This window comes from Lathyrus oleraceus, chromosome 7 (genome assembly GCF_024323335.1).
Source record: "Lathyrus oleraceus cultivar Zhongwan6 chromosome 7, CAAS_Psat_ZW6_1.0, whole genome shotgun sequence".
Classification (NCBI taxonomy): Eukaryota; Viridiplantae; Streptophyta; class Magnoliopsida; order Fabales; family Fabaceae; genus Lathyrus; species Lathyrus oleraceus.
In genome coordinates, this window is record NC_066585.1 from 204,690,492 (window position 1) to 204,709,328 (window position 18,837).

The following is an 18,837-nucleotide window of genomic DNA, read 5'->3' on the forward strand; positions in this document are numbered from 1 at the left end:
TTAACTTAATCAATTACATTTTTACTGTCTTTTGTGTTTATTGCTGAAATTCCTAAAACAACCAAACCATTCTATTTTTGTTCTAATAGAATCAAAGTTAAATAAGTATTTCCTACGCAATCCCTGAGATCGATACTTGGAAATAAAACTCCTTATTACTACATCGGTAAAAATAGTACACTTGCTATTTTTCCGATCATTAGGCATTACTTTCTCTGATTTGGGGTCCGAGAAGCTGAGGACCGTAGAACATTTAACCCAACTTGGCCTATTTAGGACGTAGTGCGGAGACTGTTCAGGTGTAGATCTGATAACAGTTGTTACGCGATACTACACTCAGACGAGTTTCTCTTGAGAATATTATGGGTTGATGAGTCAGTCATCCTAACCTATAATATCTGATAGATGGAATTAAGACTCTGGGAACTTTTTAGAACATGATCTACAGGTTTGTATCCTTAGTACACTCCTTTGAGTGGTTCTTAACCTGACTCCATGTTCGTGACTCACAACAAACTCTTCGATTCTTGGTTAATCCAATCAAGTCTTGTCAATATAAATGCAACTTGGGTGTTGATAAGGTGAAAACCATAATCCACAAAAATGGATGATTGATCTTAACAATGACTTAATTCATCCCTTGACCTTTGTTTGTGATTGTCTTGTGTATGATCCCTTGTTTATGATTGTTGCATTCATGCATTCATGCACATCATAGAATTCATCACACGAAAATAATTTCAAGGAACTGAGGTCTTGTTTGCAAATATTTTTAGACCATGGACTATGGACGAAGGAACACTAAGAAGTACGGTTTCATATGTTCTGATTTGAAAGAGCTAAGGAAGTTGTCATCTTTTGTATTAGATCTCATGGACTTCAAGCAATGCCATGGGAAGCTTCTATCAGTGTTATCTACTGATGTGATTGAAGTACTCTTGAGTGTGTTGGTTCAGTTCTATGACCCTCTCTATCGTTGCTTCACTTTTCCTGGCTATCAGCTTGTGCCTACATTAGAGGAATACACCCATTTCTTGGGAATACCTGTTTCTGACAAGTTTCCTTTTACTGGATTGGAGGAGATTCCCATATCTCATATCATAGCTGAAGCCCTTCATCTGAAGAAGTCTGAGATTGAGGCTCATTGGGTGAAGAAATGACGAATGTTTGGATTGACTTCTGAGTTTCTCATTGGGAAAGCTACTGTCTTTGCTCAAGCCGGTAGTATGGACGCTTTTGAATCCATCTTTGTGTTGCTCATCTATGGTTTAGCTTTGTTCCCTAACATTGACGGTTTTGTTGATGTTAACGCCATTAGAATCTTCTTGATTGGGAATCCTGTGCCTACTTTGTTGGGTGATATGTATTTCTCTTTGCATTTGAGGAATTCTAAAGATGGTGGGACTATTATGTGTTGTGTTCCTCTTCTATACAAGTTGTTTATTTCGCACTTGCCTCAGACGCCTACTTTTATGGAGAACAAACAATGTCTATGGTGGTCTCAAAGACTTATGTCCCTCACTAATGATGATATTGTTTAGTACGATTTTGCATTGAGTAGTGTGGAGATTATTGATAGTTGTGGTGAATTCTATAATGTTCCTCTCATTGGTACACAAGGAGGAATCAACTACAACCCTGCTTTGGCTCGTCGTCAACTTGGGTTCCCCTTGAGAGACAAACCTAATAACACTCAGTCAAAAGGTATTTTATATCAAGAGGGTAAAGATCCCCAACATTTGAAGCAAAAAATGATACATGCTTGGCATAATGTGCATAGGAAAAGAAGATCCAAGTTTGGTCTGTGTAATTGTGTAGCTTTGGAAGCTTACACAACTTGGGTGAAGAAGAGAGCTTTGGAACTGAAGATGTCGTATGCTTGTGAAAGACCTATGTCTTTGGTTATGGCTGAGCCATCAACTCTCCCTAACCAAGACGTAGAGGAGTTGGAAGACGCACTCGCCAAGATGAATCAAGATAAGGACATGTGGGTGTAAGACCCTAATTTTGACCCTAATATCCCTCATGCTATCTCATCATATGCATTGGCATTGGGATCACATCTTGGCATCTTTCTTACCCCTCATTCATTGGGTTTGCATTGGGAGAGATCACCAAGCATATTTGTTTGTATCATACTTTGTATTTTATCAATTTACTAACCAAAATACCAAAAATATGAATTTGTATAAACTAACTCTTTTGCAGGTAAGGCATTTGCTCACTTTTGATCTATCAAGCTCACATCTAGGGTTTAAGACCCTCAAGGCATGGAGATCAATAAAAAATTGGTTTACTATGGCTCTAACCATCATATATTAACCCCCACGATCTTCACATGTTATTTTGATAAAGAAATCATCAGGAGTTTGAAGTTGGTTTACCTTGGAAACCCTAATTCATATGGGTATCTTGTGTAACTTCTTCAACAAGCTTCTTCACCAATTGATCAAATATTTCAAGGGATACTTCAAATTCCATAATCTTATGCATATATGATCCTCCATGAGTCCCCAAATTCAAGAGAATGGCAAGCTAGCAAGTTAGTTCATAGTGGTTGACCAGAGGAATTCATCTAATCAAAAGTGGGGTTCCCTAGACCCTATCTCCTACAACTTTTATGATATGAAAATGATTCCAAAAGAACAGTTACTCTAAATGACATTCGAAACAACTTTCATGTTGAGGTCTAGAGCTAGTTTTTCTTGTAAATTCATTTTTTATGGTGAAAGATTATAGGTCATTTTGTCTAAACCCTAATTTGAAGGTCAATTTCCCAAAGCCATAACTTGCTCAATTTTTTTGAGATGAAAGATTTCTAAGATGCACATTCAAATTTAAGATGTCTACTTCAACTTTTATGTTTGTAGGAAGAGAAAATTCAACTTTTATGTGCATGTGATATGAGTATACATTATAGGTCATTTTGGACCAATGCCATTGAACAAGTGATTTTCCCCAATTTCAAAAATGCATAACTCGTTCATATTAAATCCAAATTAGGTCAAATTTGTGACCATTTTGAAGGAAATTGAGAGAGTTACAACTTTCATGAAGGAACGTTTCTCATTTGAATCTCACATAAAACTTAACCAAGGTGGAATAAGTGAACATATGGCTTGGCACTTAGAATTTTTTTTGACATGTTTGATTTTCCCAACTTCCACCTCAAAAATCATCATGATCCAAGCTTCAAATGAAAAAGTGTTCAACATGAAAGTTGTTCCTCTTGATCTATCCTTTCCAAAAAGTCCAATTTCATCCCATTCGGACAAGATATGCAGGACTTGCGCATGGCTTGAACATTGGATCATCATTTGGCATAAGTGAACTTGAACCTTCCATACACAAATGCATAACCTTCCAACATGACTTCAACAACGTTTGTACTTAATTATGGACTAGAAGGAGTGAATACATGGGCCTATCACACGCCCATGCACCCATGCAATGTACATTTCTATTTTTGGATCTTCATTTCAAGTGTGCAAATATCAATTCATATGGCTATAAATAGAACCCATTGCCATCAGAATTAAGGACCCTGCACGCCAACTTTGAATCCCAACCTCCAAAACCCTCTCATTCAAAGGATAACCTTGAGAATTTCCATTGGAAATTGAGTTTGAATCTCATTGTTTTGAGATTTAAATCTCCAAGAGTCTTGTGCCTTTTGTTCATCCAATTCCACTCCATCAAGGGTCCTGAGCAAGATCAATAGCAAGCAAGAGCAAGATCGATTGAATACAAACTTGCATTGAAGGTATTTTCCAGAAATTTTCATCTCATTGATTCTCACTCAATTCTCCATAACTCTTCTTGATCTTTGGTTGTCTGAAGTCCTACCAATGTAGGCAACAAGATTGAGTTGCTTCGAGGTCAAATCGAAGCAACTAAGATCAGACACCTTAAAATTCAACTCCCTGTATCTTTCAATATACTTGGAGTTGGGAGAAATTGAGGCCAGATTCGAGCTCTTGAGCATTTTTACTTTAAATTCATGTCCTTCTTCTTAATTTTGGTGATGGTTGTGAGTGAACCAGTCTGATGAAGCTCGCCAGAGCTTTGGCTCCGGTGATGTGCTGGCATTCATCTGAACCACATGATCCATTTCAAATGTTTTAATCTCGTGCCTTGGTTTTGCATACCATCCCTGCAGTGCTTTGACTTGTGATCACCATGGAACGCGCGCTAGCAACCACTTGGTCTGCCACCTCAATTAATGAGGGAGATCAAGTGGTCCACGTTTTTCCTATTTTTTGATTTTTCATTTTATTTGGTTAATTTTGATTAATTCATATTAATTTTAATATTGATCCAAAAAATATGAGAGTTTCACCAAAAAAATTTAAATAAATTCCTCTTTCATTTTCTGAATTAAAATTATTTTTTGGATCATTATTAATATTTTTTTTATGATTTAATTATTTTTTATGAATATTTTTAATTGTTTAAAAATAGTTTTAAGTTTCCAAAATTAATGAAATTTTTTCTCCAAGGTCCTTTGACCTTGTTTGACTTATGATAAATCTCATGGCCATTTATTTGGTCTTTTGATGAGGTTTTAGGATTTTGACCAACCATAATTTAATTTAAAGCATTATTTAATTGATTTTAATTGTTTAAATATAAAATAAATTGTGTTGAGCTTTTGATATTGACTTGTGTTGTTAGGCCTTGGTCAAGGTTGATTTGACTTTGTTGAGTTAAAATCATTGGATTTAGGGGATTGATGAAATATACATTTCATCTCCCAAAATGAATGAATAATTTTAATTTGATAAAAGTCCTCATTTGACCAATTTGTGTTGATTCCATTTCCCCTCCCTCTTCATCTCAATCCCATCCTCTTCTCATTCATTTCATGGACATATGATGTCTCTATATCCTAAGGCTAGTTGATTGCAAAATGAACATAAGTGTGGATGAGATTAGGTCTATTCCTTTTGCATACTCTTTTTAAGTGTGATATTTTTTAGGAGTATGGTTCATAATACCATATCTCTAACATGCATTATTACTAAAATTTCTATTGCCCGACCTCAAATAGTTCTAACTTCTACATAAGTCCAATTATGATTGCTTAACATAGCACTAAATTGTTGACATAAAAGGCATAGCATTCTAGTAATTGAGATTGTTAGTTTCCCCTCTTTCATGGTATTGTGTGGAAACTAGGCCTTTTTCCTTCCTTTGGAAGATGTATTGGTTCAAGGATCCGTGCTTGTGAATAGTGGGTTGAGTGTTCTCCAAAGAATGACTTAAACAAAAGCAAAAGCAATACTAACTTCTAATCAATTAACAACTAACATTTAATTTCAAGCTCTTTACTTTTATGCACTTTAATTTTAAGTCTTTATTCATTTTCCATTATTCATACCATTCAACTTGTTTACTTTAATGCCATTTTCACTTTGCTCATTTGAGCCTCATTTTGTGATTATATTGTGATTGTATATACTTGTTTGTGTTTGTGGTCTTTTGACCTTAATGTACATAATAAAAACAAAAACCCTAAAAGACATTTTGTGTGAACTGTTGGATTGATCTGAGACATTGGACTTAAAATTAGGCAACACTCCCTATGCAAAAGGACTTGGCCAGTGCCAACTTTCATGAAACCCAGTGCTTGTGATTTGAAACTTCATCTGAAGCAAGTATTATGATCCCATCTTAGTTCATCTGCTACATGGTCTTATTGAAGTTGTTACTTTGAACCTATGTCTAGTGCATATCTTTGAATTCATCTGATACATGAAAGATTATGAAGGAGATCATGAAGTTGCTAAGCTTGGATGTGACTATCTTTATTTGATGCATTGCCCTTCATCTTGCTATTTTTGGATTGATATTGCTTGATTCTAAAGTCCAAGAGATATTTGGGTTTCTATATGACATTCTTGGCTATTGGATTGCAACCCATTGGTCAGATGTTTTCAACTCTTAACTTCTAAATTTTTGCTTAAGATTAGTCTCTTCATCTCTTTCCCGCTTCTTTAATTTCAAATCTCTCCCCTCTTTCAAAATCTTCTTTGTTTGTGATTACTAAACTTAGAATGTATTGAAAATTAGAAACTTTGGCCTTATGCCATTGAATTTTTAAACTCTTTTCTTAATCAAATTTGTAAATGAACTTAACTATACTTGACTTAAAATTTCAAAAGACAAAAAGAACTAACACTCACTCAAACTTTTTAGGCCTTTTGTGCCGTTGTTAAACTTAAATTTTTGTTAAAACCAATGCATCCACTTTGAAATTGTTACCAGGAACTACGAGGTTTTGATCCCTCATTTTATGTTGGTACGTAGGCACAAGTTCGAAGGTCTTGTCAAACACAAAAATATAATCAATGAATTCTTTTCTCATCCCTCCACTCTATTTATTACAAACATCATTTTGTACAAAAATACATATGCACACAAAAAAGGGCTCCCTAGGAGTACCTAGGACACTTTGGGTGCTAACACCTTCCCTATGTGTAACCAACCCCTTACCTATAATCTTTGGCATTTTATTAGTTTTGATTTGAAAACTTCTTATTTTTGGGTTTTGTTCGTACTATTCCCTTTTCCCTTGGAAATAATAAAAGCGCGGTGGGGACTCTGGTTTAATTAACGTTAAGTTTATCCATAGCTTAATGGTCATGAATTTACCGCTATAGAAATTAAGTGGAGACTCTGCTGGGGAGTAGTCTCCAATGGGTTTAGCCTACTTTTTTGTGTGTATATAATTGTATATTTGATGTATGTATATTTGTTTGTGTGATATAATTTGTTTGTTGTGCTTGGTGATCTATGAGTTGTGAGATAAGTTCTAACCCGAACTTGAGTGCAATTAAGATAGGAGGATGATATAGTCATGTTCGACTTGTGTGGATTAGTCCTTAACATGTTGGCTTGAGACCCATCTACTCAATGGAGACCCTTTTGGAGCTATTGATGTCACACAAGTTATTTGTGGTTATGCATTACTTTCTCTAATTTAGGGTCCGAGAAGCTGAAGACCATACAACATTTAACCCATCTTGGCCTATTTAGGACGTAGTGCGGAGAATGTTCTAGTGTAGACTTGATAATAGTTGTTACGCGATACCACACTCAGACGAGTTTCTCTAGAGAATATTATGGGCTGATGAGTCAGTCATTCCAACCTACAATATCTGATAGATAGAATTAAGACTCTGGGAACTTTTTAGAACATGATCTACAGGTTTTATCCTTAGTACACTCCTTTGGGATGGTTCTTACCTTGATACCATGCTCGTGACTCACAACAAACCCTTGATTCTTGGTTGATCCAATCAAGTCTTGTCAATATCAATGGAACTTGGGTGTTGATAAGGTGAAAACCATAATCCACCAAAATGGATGATCTTGACAATGACTTAATTCATCCCTTGACCTTTGTTTGTTTACCTTGTGTGTGATCCCTTATTTGTGATTGTTGCATTCATGCATTCACACGCATCATAACTTTATCACACCAAAAATAATTTCAAGGAACTGAGGTCTTATTTGCAAATATTTTTAGACCATGGATTATGGACGAAGGAACACTAAGAAGTACAGCTTCAGATGTCCAGATTTGAAAGAGTTAAGGAAGCTATCATCCTTTGTATTAAATCCTTTGGATTTTAAGCAACATCATGGGAAGCTTCTGTCTATCTTGTCTGCTGATGTGGTTGAAGGACTTCTGAGTGTGTTGGTTCAGTTTTATGATCCTCTCTACCATTGCTTCACTTTTCCTGATTATCAGCTTGTGCCTATGTTGGAGGAGTATGCCTATCTCTTGGGAATACCTGTTTCTGACAAAGTGCCTTTTAGTGGATTGGAAGAGATTCCCGAATCTCATATCATAGTTGAAGCTCTTCATTAAATAAGTCTGAGATAGAGGCTCATTGGATGAAGAAAGGAGGATTGTTTGGATTGACTTTTGAGTTCCTCATCAAGGAAGCTACTGCCTTTGCTCAAGCCGGTAGTGTGGATTGTTTTGAAGATATCTTTGTATTGCTCATCTATGGGTTGGCTCTGTTCCCTAACATTGATGGTTTTGTTGATGTTAACGCCATTAGAATATTCTTGATTGGAAATCTTGTGCCTACTTTGTTGGGTGATATTTACTTCTCTTTGCATCTAAGGAATTCTAAACATGGTGGAACTATTGTGTGTTGTGTTTCTCTTCTGTACAAGTGGTTTATTTCTCACTTGCCTCAGACGTCGACTTTTATGGAAAACAAACAATGTCTAAGGTGGTCTTACAGACTTATGTCTCTCACTAATGATGATATAGTTTGGTATGATTCTTCATTGGGTAGCTTGGAGATTATTGATTATTGTGGTGAATTCTCTAATGTGCCTCTAATTGGTACACAAGGAGGAATCAACTACAAACCCGCTTTGGCCCGTCGTCAACTTGGTTTACTCTTGAGAGACAAACCTAATACACTACGCCAAAAAGCGCTTTTAACAGCGCATCTTAGACAGCGCTTTTAACAGAAAGCGCTGTCTAAGGTTAAAATTAAAATAAAGCGCTGAAAATGTTCCAAGAAAATACTAAAAACGCTGTCTAAGGGGGGGTCTTAGACAGCGCTTTTTAAAAGCGCTGTCTAAGACCCCCCCTTAGACAACGCTTTTAGGAAGCGCTTTTAAATATAGACCTTAGACAACGCTTTTGATAAAGCGCTGTCTAAAGTCTTTAAATTAAAAAAAAAATTAAAACCAAAAGCGCTGTCTAAGGGGGGGTTTAGAAAGCGCTTTTGGAAAGCGCTGTCTAAGGCATACCTTAGAAAGCGCTTTACACAAAAGCGCTTTCTAAGGTCTTATTAAAATAAAATTTCAGACCACAAAGCGCTTTCGTGTTCTGTTCTTTTGTTTTCCCTCTTCTTCAGTCACCTCAAAAACTTACGCCATTTCCACAAAAGCCCTACCTTCTCACTCTCGGCGGCCGTGCTCACGTATTTCTCTCTGGAAACAAACCGGCGGCGCGCATTTCTTTGGTACCGGCGGCGCGTATTTCTTCTCACTATACCGGCAGCGAAACAAACCCTTCCTTCTCACTGTACCGGCGGCGCGTATTTCTTTGGTAAGTCTCTTTCTCAAACCCTAAATAACTTTGGTACCACATGCATGTTGAAGTAGAGGTTTCGACTACATTGTATTCATTCTTGCATATGTGAATGTTTATGGTTTGTGAGTGATATTTGATTTTATATAATGTGTTATAGATGAACATTATGTGTGAAAACTCTTGCCCCATTTTATATTTTTCTGTATTTTTCTGTATCACCAATGTTGGTTCTGTTGAAAACTCAGTCATATTTTTCTGTATCACCAATGTTGGTTCTGTATTATGTGTGAAAACTCAGTCATATAAAATGACCCAAATTTTGAGATTTTGAAGTTTATTCTGTTGCCTTAGGGTTGAATGTTGGTTTTGAAGTTGAATCAGTTAGTGTTTAGGGAATTAAAGTGTTAGTTTGAAATGTTAGTTAAGTTAGTAAGTTAGTGAAAAGTAGTTAGTTGGTTATTGATAATATGATTGTTAGTTGAGTTGATTCGATAGTTAGCTATGAAACTGTTAATTATGTGTCAGAGACTGTTAGAGATTAATTAGAGATTAATTAGAACAGTTTTGTTAGTAGGACTGTTATGAAATTTGAAATGTGATTCAGTTAGTTATTTAGGAAAGTTGGTTAGTCATGTTTGAATTGGCAAATAAAGTTAGTAAGTTAGTTAATATTGAATGGACAAGGTTTATTAGTGTATTTTGAAATCAGTTATTGAAATGCTAATAGGAGTTAAAGTAGTAGTTAGTGTATCAATTTAGTAACTCATGCTAGTCTGAAAAGAACAAGCTACAAAGTTTGGTGACAGGTGAATACTATTTAGGATGTTAAATGGATTTTGGTGAATGTATTTTGAAATCAATTTGAATGTTCATTGAAACTACTATGGAATAATAGTTTTGACCAGTTGAATGTTCAAAGATACTACCTTAGTTATGTATTTTCGTCTGGATTAATTGTTTACTTAAATAAGTAGGAAAACCATGGATAAAACATGGATCTGTGCCGATCGAATGACCAAAGAGTACGAGAGTGGGGTTTTGGAATTCGTTAAGTATGCTGTTCAACACGCTGAAAACCCCAGACGAATGCATTGTCCTTGCTTGCGTTGTTGTTATATTGGTAAGGTTGACGCACATGGATTGAAATCGCATTTGCTGAGGCATGGAATTGATCAAAGTTATCAGTGTTGGATATTTCATGGTGAGAAAATTAACGAGAAAGTTGAATCGAGTGGAAAAAGTAGTACGACCTATGCTTCATACGACAAAGACACGGAAACATACGATTGTGATCGAGTTGAAGAGATTATAGAAGCACTGGAAGAAGATCTTCATGATTGTCCTGAAATGTTTGAGAGGATGGTAAGCGATGCTGAGAAACCGTTGTACAAAGGTTGCACTAAATTCTCAAGACTTTCTGCGGTATTAAAGTTGTACAACTTAAAGGCGGGTAATGGATGGTCGGATAAAAGTTTCACAGAGTTGTTGGCCCTTATGAGAGAAATGCTACCGGATGATAATGTTCTTCCTAATCGAACCTATGAGGCAAAAAAAATGTTGTGCTCTATTGGCATGAGCTATGATAAGATACATGTTTGTCCTAACGATTGCATTTTGTTTCGTAACAAATATGCAATGTTAACTGAGTGCCCTAAATGCGGTTTGTCTCGATATAAGAAAAAATTATCTCCCGCAAAAGTCTTATGGTATTTTCCGATAATTCCGAGATTTAGGCGCATGTTTCGTAGTGAAACCGATGCAAGACATCTTACTTGGCATGCAGATGAAAGAATTATTGATGGAATGTATCGGCATCCGGCTGATTCACCACAGTGGTCGAAGATTGATAATGATTATCCTGAGTTTGGATCAGAAGCAAGAAACCTTCGATTGGCATTATCTACTTATGGAATGAACCCACATGGTCTTCAAAGTATCTCACATACCACATGGCCTGTGATTCTTATGATTTATAACCTACCTCCGTCGCTATGTATGAAGCGTAAGTACATGATGTTATCTATGTTAATCTCTGGGCCTAAACAACCAGGGAATGACATAGACGTATACTTGACACCTCTGATCGAAGATTTAAAGATTTTGTGGGAGAACGGTGTGGAGGTTTATGATGGATATAGGAAAGAAAGTTTCAATTTGAGGGCGATGTTGTTTGGCACAATTAATGATTTTCCAGCATACGGGAATCTATCTGGGTATAGCATTAAAGGTCAACGTGCGTGTCCTGTTTGTGAAGACGGAACCGATACGATTCGATTGGAACTTTGCCAGAAGAATGTGTTTCTCGGTCATCGTAGATTCTTACATTCTAAACATCACTACCGTGGGTGGAGAAAAGCATTCAATGGAGACACCGAACATCGTAGAGCTCCACCCGCATCACTACCGTGTTTCTCGGTCATCGTAGATTATTGATGGATTTTTGCAAGTTGATCTTACTAGGGTGGGGTACAAAGATGAACCTTTTATTCTAGCATCTCAAGCTAAACAAGTGTTCTATGTGAATGACCCGAAGAGTACAAAATGGTCTATAGTGCTTTTCTCTAACAAAGTGACTGATGATAGCGGTGTCGATCAATGTGATATTGATGTTGAGAATGAGTCACGCATTAGACGGAATGAGTTGAATAGAAATGATGAAGTTGAGGATCTTATACCGGATGAGTCATATATAAGAAACGATCATAATGAGGGAATTTGGATCAATTCATCCGTACGCATTGCTAAGAAACAAGTGATTAATATTCCAACAAAGAAAAGAAAGAGATGTTAGTGACTTAGGTAAATTATCCATGGTTTCTTTATTTTTTGTTTTCATTTGTTTTGATTATAAGTTATATGTGGTAATGCATGATTTCATTATATTTTTGTATTCAATTGCTTTGATTATAAGTTATATCTGATAATGCATGATTTCTTTATTTTTTTGTTTTCAATTGTTTTGATTATAAGTTATATTTGATATTTGATGGTTTCCTTGGTTTATTACAGGTTAGACATGGCTGATGACCAACATGAGGAAGTTAGTAAAGTATCCGCGGAAGAAGAAATCCGAAGAGGCATCACAGTAATGCGAAGGGTGGTCCAAGGAAGATCTCGAGGCATCATACTAGATGTCTCTTGGAACAACCAGGGACAACTTATAGAACCTAATGGGCATACCTTAACTAGTTTCATCGGTGCACTAGTAAGGAATGAAATTCCCATTACATGTGATGATTGGAGAAATAAAGAGTTGAAAGAGTCCAAAGAAAAAATTTGGAGTGAGATAAAGGTACAATCATTTGGCCCTTAATTATACGGTATCAATTATGTTTTTTCAATTACCGATACTAACTATCAATCTGTATGTTTTTCTTAGCGATGTTTTAACATCGAAGAAGAAAGAAGAGGGTTTTGTATGAAATTGGCCGGAAAGCTTCTTAGAGGATTTCAGACATTTTTATCATCCAAGTTCCTTAAGGATGCGGATGGTAATTTTGTGGATGCGGAGCTTCCTAGAAAATATGAAAGTTTGATATCGGCTGAAGAATGTAGTACTTTGAGGAATTCAAGTGTGCATTTTATACAAAGGATCAAGTGGACGAAATCAAAGAGGAGTGGTGTCAATTCATGATAGAGCTCAAAGTTTTTTCATAAATTTGTGTAATTAATGTGTACATTTGTAGTATATGTAATGACTTGTAAATGTGTACATAAATTTGTATATATTTTGATACATTTAAGGCAAATTAAAATGTGTTTGAATTGGTATATATATATATATATTTGTTAGCCAAAAATTGGTAGAAAAAAGGCCAAAATGGCATGTATAAAATGTGATAACTGTCTGTCAAAATCTGGTTGAAAACAGGTAGAAATTCTGGTTTATAAACCTGGAAAAAATGTGGTTTAAAACAAAAGCTTCAAAAATTTTCGTATACATTAGACAACGCTTTTGTAAAAAGCGCTGTCTAAGGGGGGGATTAGAAAGCGCTTCAGGCAAAAGCGCTGTCTAAGGGGGGGGGGGGGGCTTAGACAGCGCTTTCTGAAAAGCGCTGTCTAAGCCCCCCCTTTAGACAGCGCTTTTGCCTAAAGCGCTGTCTAAGGTATACCTAAAAAAATTAAAATAGGGGGGGCTTAGACAGCGCTTTTTGTAAAGCGCTGTCTAAGCCCCCCCCTTTAGACAGCGCTTTTGCCAAAAGCGCTGTCTAAGGTATACCTAAAAAAATTAAAATAGGAGGGTCTTAGAAAGCGCTTTTGGCCAAAGCGCTGTCTAAGGGGGGGGGGGGGGGGGCTTAGACAGCGCTTTTAAGATTTAAACAAGCGTTGTCTAAACCTTTAGCAGCGGAGGCTTAGACAGCGCTTTAAAGTGCTGTCTAAGGCTAAAAAAAAGCGTTGTCTAAGGTCTTGTTTGGCGTAGTGATAACACTTTGTTAGAAGGTCTTTTCTATCAAGAGGGTAAAGATCCCCAACATTTGAAGCAGAAGTTTATGCATGCTTGGTATAATGTGCATAGGAAAGAAAGATCTGAGCTTGGTCCGTGCAATTGTGTAGCTTTGGAAGCCTACACTTCTTGGGAGAAGAAGAGAGCTTTGGAATTGAAGATGCCTTATGCTTGTGAGAAACCTGTGTCTATGGTTGTGGTTGAGCCATCAACTCTCCCTAACCAAGATGTAGAGGAGTTGGAAGACGCACTCGCCAAGATGAAGCAAGAGAAGGATATGTGGGAAGAACATTTCCATGCTTTGAGCCGAAATCATGAGGAGTTGCAACTTGAGTCTAAGGACAAAGATGCACTTATTGAGCTTCTTGAAGACCGAGTAGTGAAGAGACATAGGGAACCAGAGGTGTCATCTTCCTCTAGTATGCCTCAGCCTTCCATTGCTTGGAAGAAGATTTTTGATCAGCTTGTCCTCGAGAAGACTCAGATGAAGACTTCTTTTGAGTCCGAGATCCGACGCATCCGAAGGAAGTACGCGCCTGCAGCTAGATTTTCTGACATTGTTGTTGGGGATCCTTAGGATGACTAGTTTCCTTTTCTCTTGTATTTTGTATTTTTGATTTCTGAAATTGTACTCAGTGTAATCCTTCCAAATTATATAAATAAATAAAAGAGATTTTATGGTCAATCAAATTGTGTAATCATTATTATATATTTGCAAATAAAATAGTAAGTTCCTTGAAAATAAAAACAATCAAGCATTACATTTCATGCATCATTTGCATAGCAGGTTTCTCTTTCGCTAGATGTCTTAATGGTTCTTCGTCTGTGCTTCAGCGAAGCTGACTCATCGATACAATACCTGCGCCAATCATCCAAGGATCATGGAACATCTAGAGCAAGAGAATAGGGACTTGAAGGACGAGATTTCCCGTCTAACTGCCATGATGGAGTCAGTCCTAGCTGCTCAAATTCAATCTTCTCCAAGGCCTACAACTCCTCCTCCTCAGAGGAATGTCATATCAGAGGTTGTTTCTTCAACCGTGTCTGCCGCTTATTCTGCTCCCGCCATGCCTGCCGGATTCCCGTGGGGAATGCCGCCCAACTTTGTGCCTGAAGGTTTTGTGCCTACTTTTTCTTCCATGTCGGCATCTAGCCCGGTCATGTCCGTGCCACCACCGATTATTCATACTCTGCCTCGTGTTGAGGACACCATCTATCATTCTGAGTCGTCTGAGGGCCCTGATGTTTATGGGAAGATGGATGAAATGAATGACTAATTCCTTGAGCTGCAAAAGGAGTTGAAGACCCTGAGGGGAAAAGATTTGTTCGGCAAGAGTGTTGCGGAACTTTGCTTGGTTCCTAATGTCAAGATCCCGATGAAGTTCAAAGTCCCTGACTTTGAGAAGTATAAGGGGAATACCTATCCACTCAATCATCTCGTCATGTATGCTAGAAAGATGTCGACGCAAACCGATAATGATCAGTTACTGATTCATTATTTCCAAGACAGTCTGACTGGTGCCGCTCTGAGGTGGTACATGGGTTTGGATAGTGCGAGTGTCCGCACGTGCAATGATTTGGGTGATGCTTTCGTGAAGCAGTACAAATATATTTTGGATATGGCTCCGGATAGGGACCAGTTAAGGTCATTGTCTCAGAAGGACAAGGAGACGTTCAAGGAATTCACCCAACGATGGAGAGAGCTAGCTGCTTAGATTACCCCTCCTTTGGAAGAAAAGGAGATGACCAAGATTTTTCTCAAGACCCTGAGCTCATTTTACTATGAGCGCATGATTGCCAGTGCCCCCCGCGATTTTACCGAAATGGTAAACATGGGGATGAGGTTAGAAGAAGGTGTCTAAGAGGGACGATTGTCTAAAGAGGAGGTTTCGTCTAGCAAGAAGTGTGGTAGTGAGTTTTCCAGAAAGAAAGAAGGCGAGACTAATGCAGTATCAGTTGGGAGGCAGAGGAGACCTCATATGAGAAGAAGTCCACAACCCCGTCAACATCATCATCAAGTATCGTCTGTTATTCCTGTATTTTCAAACAATCAATCAATGCCTGTTCAACAACAACGTCAACAACAACCACAACAAAGAACAAACAACTACAACAACAATAATACCAACAATCATCAACAACAACAAAACTTCCAGAGGAAGAAGGTCTCTTTTGACCTGAATCCTATATCTTATGTTGAATTGTATCCATCTTTGGTTCTCAAGAACTTTTTGCAACCGAGAAATCCTCTGCAGATTCCAGAACCACTTCCATGGTGGTACAAGCCAGAGCTTCACTGTGCCTTTCATCAAGGGGCTCCTGGCCATGATATTGAGAACTGTTACCCCTTGAAATACAAGGTTCAGAAATTGGTTAAGAGTGGGATGGTGTCCTTTGAGGATTGTGCCCCGAATGTCAAAGCTAACCCACTACCTGCTCATGGTAACCCTTCTGTTAACATGGTAGATGGTTGTCCTGGGGAGTTCAAAGTATATGATGTCCGCTTCATTAGAAGGTCCTTGGTGACAATGCACATGGATATTTGTTTGGTGAGTGATTGTGAGCATGACCATGATGGTTGTGCAATTTGCAGTGTTAACCCCCGAGGTTGTGTGATTGTGAAGAGAGACATCCAAAGGTTGATGGATGAAGGTATGATCCAGATTCTTCGGTCCCGTCACTTGGGTGACGATGTGAATGTCATAGTGCCAGTGTTCAAGACACCAGAGAGAATGTTGATTCAATTCGACAGTAGCAGCAGTAACAGTGTCAGCAATAGATCGGTATTGTCGTTTGTAATACGGTTAGCGGGTCCAGTCATGTATGCATCTGATAAGGTTGTTCCGTACCATTATAATGCGACTATGAAAGAGAATGGTCAAGAGGTTCCATTACCTACGACAAGTTTTGTTGTGAGCATTGATGATGTTATGAAGGTGACCCATAGTGGTCGTGTTTTTGGGCCGGTATTCCCAAAAAATATAGATGATGTATCTTCCAGTAAGAGTGTTGAAGTGCTTGCAGTTGATCCGATTAGCGCTCCAAAGTGTCAGTCTGGTGAATCCAGCAGTTTGAAGCCTAATGATAATGATGAGGTACTCCGGTTGATTAAGAAGAGTGAGTTTAATATCGTGGAGCAGTTGCTCCAAACTCCTTCCAAGATTTTAGTGTTGTCTCTGCTTATGAATTCTGGAGCACACAGAGAAGCATTGCAAAAGGTATTGGAGCAAGCTTATGTAGAGCATGATGTTACGGTGGACCAGTTTGATCATATTGTGGCTAACATCACTTCCTGCAACAACTTGAGCTTATGTGATGAGGAACTTCCTGAGGAAGGTAGAAATCACAACCTAGCGTTGCACATTTCAATGAATAGCAAGGAGGACGCACTGTCGAACGTTTTGGTTGATACTGGTTCTTCATTGAATGTTCTTCCCAAATCAACTCTTTCTAAATTGACATATCAAGGAGCTCCAATGAGATATAGTGGCGTGATCGTCAAGGCATTTGATGGTTCTCGCAAGACTGCGATTAATGAGGTGGACCTTCCTATGAAGATAGGTCCAAGTGATTTCTAAATTACTTTCCAAGTAATGGATATCCACCCAGCCTATAGTTGCTTGTTAGGAAGGCCATGGATACATGAGGCAGGAGCCGTTACGTTAACGTTACATCAGAAGTTGAAGTTTGTCAAGAATGGAAAGCTTGTTATCATCGGTGAGGAGAAGGCTTTGTTGGTAAGCCACCTGTCGTCTTTCTCTTATGTAGAGCTGAGGATGACGTTGGAACTCCGTTCCAAGCTCTATCTATTGCTGAGGAAAAGAGAGTTGGGGAACCTATGTCCTCCTTCAAAGATGCTCAGAAGATTGTCGAAGACGGTATTTCAGATCAGCGGGGCCAGATGGTAGAGGTCACCGAGAACAAGAGCAAACCTGGTTTGGGATTCCAACAAGGTTCATCTGAGACTAGAGCTGAATATGTGCAACCCAATTTACGTAGCGGAGGGTTCATTCATGGTAATGAACAACACTTAGCTATCGTGATCGAGGGGGACGAAGATGAAGACTGCGCCAATTTTGTGACGCATGGAAAAGCTTGCAACAATTGGACTGTTGTTGATGTTCCTGTTATTATGCATCATTCTAAGTAATTGCTGTTATTATTTTTGAAAATCCTTATCATATGCCTAAGGAAGAAGTGAACATTGTTTGGAATTTTCAAATTTGATCATTAATAATAAAATTCAATTCTATTCATCCACATCTATGATGTTTTTATTTTTACTTTTTGCTTTTTTCTGGAAAATGGTAATCACAAAAAACATAATATATATATTTGTACATCTGCATAATATTTGGTCACCAAATCACTTTTCTAAAATCAGAATATTAAATCATTATGCAGGTTGGTTTCTAAACCCATTGAATACAATGATCCTACTCCTTCGCCGAACTTTGAATTCCCTGTGTTTGAGGCCGAGGAAGGAAGTGATGAAGAAGTATCTGATGAATTGTGCCGTCTACTTCAGCACGAGGAAAAAGCCATTCAGCCATTCAAAGAGTAGGTTGAGTTAGTCAACTTGGGTTCCGAAGACGATGTGAAGGAATTCAATATTGGATCTCGATTGTGTACTGAAGTTAAGAAGGGGTTGATTGATCTTCTCCGAGAGTATTCAGATGTTTTTGCCTGGTCCTATCAAGACATGCCTGGGTTGGATTTTGAGATTGTGGAGCATAAATTGCCGTTGAATCCAGAATTCCCGCCAATTAAACAGAAATTGAGGAGGACTCATCCTGACATGGCAGTAAAGATCAAAGAAGAAGTGCAGAAACAGATTGATGTCGGTTTCCTTGTTACCACTGAGTATCTGTGGTGGGTGGCCAACATTGTGCCTGTTCTGAAGAAGGATGGAAAAGTCTGTATGTATGCTGATTATAGAGATTTGAATAAAGCCAGTCCGAAAGATGATTTTCCCTCTGCCACACATTGATATGTTGGTAGATAATACAGCTAAATTCCATGTCTTTTCGTTTATGGACGGATTTTCCGGATATAATCATATCAAGATGGCACCCGAAGATATGGAGAAGACCACATTCCTACTCTTTTCCATGATATGATGCATAAAGAGATCGAAGTCTATGTTGATGATATGATTGCCAAATCAATTGATGAAGAGGAACATGTTGAGCATTTGTTGAAGCTATTCCAGCGTTTGAGGAAGTACAAACTCCTCTTGAATCCCAATAAATGTACTTTTGGTGTTCGTTCTGGTAAGTTGTTGGGATTTATTATTAGTGAGAAGGGTATTGAAGTGATTCTGCCA